Source organism: Gallinula chloropus (assembly GCF_964237585.1).
Source record: "Gallinula chloropus genome assembly, chromosome: 10".
Taxonomy (NCBI): domain Eukaryota; kingdom Metazoa; phylum Chordata; class Aves; order Gruiformes; family Rallidae; genus Gallinula; species Gallinula chloropus.
In genome coordinates, this window is record NC_140095.1 from 3411116 (window position 1) to 3418518 (window position 7403).

Sequence of the window (7403 nt, forward strand, 5' to 3'; positions counted from 1 at the left end):
AAGATCTTACAGCAAGTTAGAGAGAAAAAGTTGTGGGTTTTTTTTCCACATTGCTCCTAATTACTATTTTCTTGGGGGGAAAATAGTAGAGTGCATATATATATATATATATAAAATACTTCAAAAATATTTCTGTCTAGGATTATAGAAAGAGTGCAAAGCCTACTGCCCCTTAGACAAATCTGCATCAGCTCCGGGACTCTGCCAAGGGTAGAATGTCCTTGAAAAATAAGTGTCTCAAACGTATTTAGAGCTTAAATTGTGGGACAATGAAGGGTATTCTCTCAACTCTAATGAAACAGTCCTAAACCTCCAATAAAAACATGAGACTACATTAGAAAAAAAAAATAGAATATATTAAAAAAGTTAGAATTTTTTAAATGTAGCTATATTTATACACACATTTAAATGATTTTTTCCCCAGCACTGAGTGATTCTTCTTTCTGCTGTACCTGCAGTGTTAATTTGCCTTTAAACTTTGTTGTCTAGTCACCTCACACAACAGGATTCATGTAAAGGCTAACATTACATAATTTCCTGAGAAGTGAGAGCATTGCCACAGTTCTTTGAGTAAATCAAGGGAAGTTTTTGCATCTGGCACACACTTCAAATTTACTTTCCTTTTTTCTCAAAGCAGTAGAGTGTATTATAAGCTTAGGTACAACATCCCACAACTCAATGGCTGCACCATCTGCTAAGATGGTGAGTTTTGATTTATTAAATTTAACTTCAGACTATTTATTAACTTCTTTTCATAGATTTCAATGGTGACCCAGATCACAATCTGAAAGCTTCTTTTATTTGCCTTACTGTAATTATTAGCATTTAGATAACAAAGTACAAGATCCTCCAGAAGAGATTTTTCTGACATGGCATTTATTTTTGTCTAGCACATTTAAATATCTTCAGTACCTGAAAATAGCATGCTTGAGTATGACTGCTCAGTGCTACTGAGACACAGGCAAGAAAACCAGTCACCAACGTGCCTTCCAACCCCATTTCATCTACCCAGCTGGAGTACACCTCTGATTCTGTGTGAATGCATTTGGCTGAGAGTAAGCTGCAAGCACAGCCGGCTGAATCAATCTCTGTATCTGTGGCCTGAGCTGTTACCACAATTTTAAATGAGCCAGAGTGTGCACCCTATGAGTGATGCACATCTTAGTAACCTCAAAAAACTTTTTTCCAATTTCCCATGGAGAAAAATGGTGAGCTATTCTAATGTATGAGTTTCATGAGCATGGATTATGTACCTAACCTGGAAGACTGATTCTAAATAGGTATTTGAACTTGTGATAGATGCAGAGCTCTGCATTCTGCTTTGCTACACTCATTTGACATCTTTTCTCCCTCCTTTTTCCACAAAGTAACTATCTTCTTATATGGGTATAATTGGTTTGATGGTCTTGAGGTTTTCTACAAACCTGTTTTTTTAAATTGTGTTTACTTAGAGTTATCACTTGAACTAGGAAAATTAACGTGGCCAAATATCATTACTGGGCACATGATGGCCAGATATCTCTTCCTTAACTGTGGTTAACCACTGAAACCTAGGTGCCTGAACAAGTTCGGGTCTTGCACCATGTAAACAGAAATATATTGATTTTTACACTCTTGACATACCTTGTTAAAATAAGAAACCATGGAAATACATTTCCATGGGATATTAATAGAACATTTGAGCTAGAATTTCCTTGCATATTCCTTCTATTTTAACATTTGAGCTAGAATTTCCTCACATACTTCTTTTATTTTGCTAAATCTTCAATTACCTGCTTTTGTTTCACTCTTGCTTTTGCAAAGACTTGTTAGGGCTAGATATAGTGAACAAACTTGGGACAAAAGTGAGATGACAGAATGTTTTGTGCCACAAGGGACTGTAGAATAGAGAACCAGAAATATCTCATGGAAAGACTTAGTGGCTGCAGGCAACCTATGTCAGGATTAGAGAGCAATAGTCCTGGGACAGCTGTGCCCCAGAGCTGTGACTTCTAACTCTATATGGCCTAAATACCAACACCCACCCCCCCTCAATTTAGTCATCTCTGATCTAGTCAAAGGAGACAGTAAAACACAGGAAAGAATAACCAAGTAGCAGCTGCCCTCCTGCTCGTTCTTAGTTCCTTATTCAGAACTAACACTGACTTTGGATTTGACAAAAAATAAGATTTTAGATGTTTTGTTACTCTCTGTAAGATGTTACATCACCAAATTGCATCTTCAGCATGAATACCAAGAGTACTATTCCCCCCATCCCCCCTTTTTTTTAAATGTAGTTTTCCTCCAGGTGGTAAATTTTACTTGGACTCAAGAAATGGAAAAGAAAGGAGGAAAAAATCATGGCTTTTGCTTTGATTACACTGGGAAAGTACCCCAGGTTTAACAGTTGAATCACCCCTGTATCAGTCCTCCTACAAGCATCCATCAATGGAACCAGTAAGTCACAAAGATGAGTGGGGAAGGAGATAAGGGTGGTTTCAGTTTCACTGAGTGAAGTATCTCAGAACAGTGATGTCCATTGGCATCTCATTTGAGACCTAGCAATGCTAACACCCCTCTGTGTACAGAAAGCACTAATTGGATCTCTCTCATGATTTACAGTTGGTGCTGTTTAGTGTTTTGAAATGGCAAGCTATTCAGTTTTACAGCAAAGGATAAGAAAACAAATATTTCTGACTAGACCATTTAGAATGGTTTTTCTTCTCCCCAGTGCATGAAATGACTTTGGCCTTTATAAGCGTTGAACAAATACTGTAATTTACCTTTATTAGACCACACTTAATGAACAGGCACTTGGAACATCAAGCTTCTTGAAGTGAAAGTTTTTATGAGTCAATAATGTATATATAGTTTGAGAAACCTGAATTAGGAATATCACTGTCCCACTGCTCTAGTCTAAATCAAGTACAATATAACTTGGAGCTATCAGTAAAAATATAGTCTGTTAAATACTGAAATATAAAATTTCACGGGCTATGCTCATAAGGTTTCTGCCTGAACTTTTTAACAGGTACAGATGTATTTTATTTTGAGCAACAGATTCTCACTCTATCAGATTTGTGATGAGATTCTGGAGGAATTTTATTTCAAAGTGAATAAAAGATATAAGATGCTATGAAAAGAAGTGCAGAAGTCTAAATATGACGACTAAAAAGCAAGGTTGATAATGAAACAATATTATTGTGGTGTCAAGTGAGCCACAGGAAATAGCTGATTGAAAAAATCCTGCTCAACTCCCACAAATCAATAAAATCGATTATAAATGTTAGGCACATTCTGCTCTATAAAACAAATTCTCTGCAGCCTGTCTGGTGTTTTATACCAAATAGTACAAAACCTGTACTATGTACAAAAGACAAAGATAAGCAGTGAGGCCTGCCAGAGGGAAAAAACCCAAACAAACCACAAACCAAAAAACCCAGAGTACAGGATTTCAGAGATCTGTCTTAAAAGCAAAGTGCTAAGTGAAAAGAGCCCCTTCCCACTGCCCCATGAGCAAGAAAAGGGAGACTCAAAGAGGCTGCAGCAGAAAGAGTCAGAGGGAACAAAACCCCATTCTCCAACAAAGATATTTGAGGGTGTTCATGGGATATTCCAGGACTTGGCCATTTAGCTGTTATTTCTATGATGTCTTTTTAGATTATGTTGAGAAACAAGCTGCATCACAAAACTTTTGTTACTGTAGCAATTAAACCCACACACATATAATTCATTATTTAATTCCTGATTAATTTGGAGGAAAGAAATGTGGAAAAAAGACAAACATTCCTGCACCTTAATCAAGGTAATTGCCACTATCACCTCCTACCTGGCCAAAAGATCTGATGAGAAATTGCAGTCCTCATTAGGAAAAATCAGTTTGAACCATCCAACTGTAGACCTGCATTCAGAGTTGGAAATTATGTGGGTTATAGCTGTGGGCTTCTTGCTCCTCAGCATAAAACAGAGATTTGAATAATTTAATACCGTTCGCAGGTTGCAAGTGTGATGCTGAGTCATGTGTGAAAAAAGTACATGCTGCAAGCAGGCTGGAATACAAGTGCAGGGCTTTTAGTGAAATAACATTTTCAGCTGTAGAAAAACAGGATTTCAGGGAGATTCAGTAGCCCTATTCATATCTTGGGTGGCAGTTTTCAGGCAAAAATCTATCTTCATAATCATTTGAGGTGATTAAAGACAAAGCCTCAATTAATGAGGATTGTTATAATATGATTTGGAGTGGATTATACTATCATTTTACTTCCTGGGCTTAGATGATGTAAATAGCAGATGAATGCAGACACTAGTAGGATCCTTTTATTTAGGAATAAAAGGAAAACCTACAAGCCCAAACCGGGAAGATAAAACAGAAAAGCAAGAAAATTACTGACATGAGGTCTAGGGTTACACTGCTGCATACTGACCAGGGTAGGGATTTGGGACCTACCGCTGAAAACGTACAAACTTCATTCCAATGCACTGCTGTCATAAGGAAGAAAATGAAAATCAAAATCAAAACTCCAAAGTGTCACAAGTGGAAGGCAGAAGTGGAATATAAATTATAAAAAAAATTGGTGATGCCATCTATTCTCACCTACAGCACTAGGATGTAAATACAGAAATAATGTTCAGCACTGAGCGAGAAAATTAAGACAAGGTTACCCTGTAGTGAATTAGAGTAACAGAATGCACCAAATTAGTAAGTTAAAAAGTGAAAAAGTACCTCTGGCAGAAAAGGAAACATTCAAATGTGTGGCAAGATTGAGAAAACCTATGCAGCAATTCAGACAACTAAACATACGATGACAATGTACCTGTTTCATTATGAAGCAGTAACCAGGCACATGAACTACACCAATTAATATTGGTGTACTGGGGTACTTTCTGTAAAGGTAGAATTAGTATTTATCAGAAAAGCCACATTACTAAACCAAAGTGAAGGAAATTAATCTGCTCCATCACAAAATCCTGCTGATATGCAAAGTGTAAACCTCTAAGTGCTGTGTCTTGTTCTCTTGCAGACTGCTGAGAACTATACAAGCAAACCAGTCTGGAAATCCTTGCTGTATGCCATTTTGACCACTGACCAGTTAATTCCAGATAAAAGTGGTATATCTGTAAATGCTTATTTAGATATACATGCTTATTTAGCCTGCCTAGGGTGGAGCAAGAGTTTCAGTCAGCACAACAAATAGTCCAGAGTTCCTGACAATCCTGTGGCTTAGCTGAAACAGGCACTATATAAACAAGAGGTCTTCAGGAAACTAACATAGCAAGGCAAGACAAAGAAAGGCTGGAAAGATAACCAGACCCAGATAAGAGAGTAGATCAATATCAGAAAAAGACACATATCTTCTGGGTCTTGCCCGATGGGTCCTCTATCCAGTGCTCTATCTCCATCATACTCAGAATATAAAATTTGTATTTTAGGTCTCCCATTTTTTCTTTTCTCACTATGCCAGTCACGACTTTTTCCCTTGTCCTTTCAGACACTGGAAGATAGACAGCCTGGAGTCTCACTTTCCAGCTTTGCTGGAACAATAACCCAAATATTTGAAAAGGATTGCATATAACCTTGCTATAAAATTAATCTCCCTCCCCCCCAGTAGAGCCTCGCCACTCTGAAATACAAAATAAATCTCTCCTGAATCCCCATAATAATGTTGTTAGCTCTTGTTATAAATAGATTTAAGTGATCTCAGCTCACTTGTTCGTCACTCTACCAGATAATCTTGCTATCACAAAGGGATTATCATAAATGGCCCGGAAAATTATGTTAACCCACAATGGCTCCAGCACTGTTATAGAGCAAGACACCTTAAATTAGTTTTTTTTCTATTCTTAAAACTTACTCATGAAAAGAAAATATGTACTTGGGGGACTTCCTTTTTCTGTCTTTCTTTCTCTAGATCTTCTATATCTTACAGAACAGGGACATTCCTGATAATAGATACTCTCTAAAAAAATATTAAAAAACATTATGCACTTCTTTCCTAATTTTGACTTTAAGATACCAGAAGTCAAGGTTAGTTCTAAGGCATGTTCTTTAACATCTAAGAGAATCCAAGTTCTTTGCACAGTCACACTCCAGTTAGCTTGTGATTGACAGCTGTCAGACTGGTTCATGGTCAGGATTCTGTATAACATATATTTAAAGAGACTAAAGAAGAAAAAAGCCATAAAAATGAATTTTGCTAAGTAATCAGGTTATCAGTAGTCCATTGAGACTTTCTTGTTGTGGCATATGTTTATTGATTTTTAAGACAGACATGCAAAGTATTCAGCTTTTCCATACCAGAGACATCTAATGAAGATTTTAGATAGATTACATCATCCAGGAATTAAAAATTAAATGAGTTCACTCAATGAGTTCACTCAACAAAATAACATAATTCAGAAAGAAACTGAAATACCTTACAGTGCTGAACACAACATATGCAAAGAAAGCAAATGGAAGCAAATATGTAAGAGACATGCAGTATAACACAGGTAGTTTTACAAACAATAGAAGAGGATCTTAATACTGGCAACAAACATTTCTAAAATTGAGTGCCTTGCTCTGCCAGACTTCTGACAATATATTGTCTATCCAAACACAGGGGAGTTCACAGGAGCTGCCACCTGTTCTTCCTAAATGACTCCTAATTAATCCCTGAGATTATTCATTCTTCTTGCCATTATTATTGTTTATATGACAATCATGGCCCATACTATATTGTGCCAATATAGGCTGTACAAGCATAGGCTGCAGAAACGATTATGGTCCTACTGAGCTTTCAAGCCAAAGCTCAAAACTAGTACCCAATGTTTTGACACCAAAAAACCCCAAACCAATATACTCTTAATGATCAGTGTAGTTGAAAATCACTAAATGCATTTTCACACCTCTAATCCCCTACCTGCAACAACTGATTCACTAGAATCCACAGTAGTGTTTAAACCGGTGTACTGCAGAAACTGTGCTCTGAATTTGGCCACCCAGGATGAGTCCAGAAGAACCAGCTCCATCCTCACAGGAACCAGAAAAGCTGTCACGGAGTAACAGTCAAGATCATTTCACTCTGGGCTGGGAAAAATGGCCCTAACTATCACTTCCTCTGCTTAAAAATTACCTCTGAATTTGCATCCCTCTTTCCATGTGCTCATGTGGAGCATGAGAAAAAATAAGCTTTCTGGAAGACGACAACTAGATACAGTTTGGGAATAGCTTTGTCTTACTGTGCTGATTTCACTGTGCTCCTAATTGTAGCATCAATAGTCATAATTAAAGTGTCACCAAGAAATTAAAAATGTTCCTACTCAGTGACACAAATAAAACTCTGTTTATTCAACCAGGAGAAGGTTTTTTGACACAAAATACCCTTCTCACACATATTTAATGAGGCCCTTTTCTAGGGAGGATTAACTGATAGGATGCTTGGATG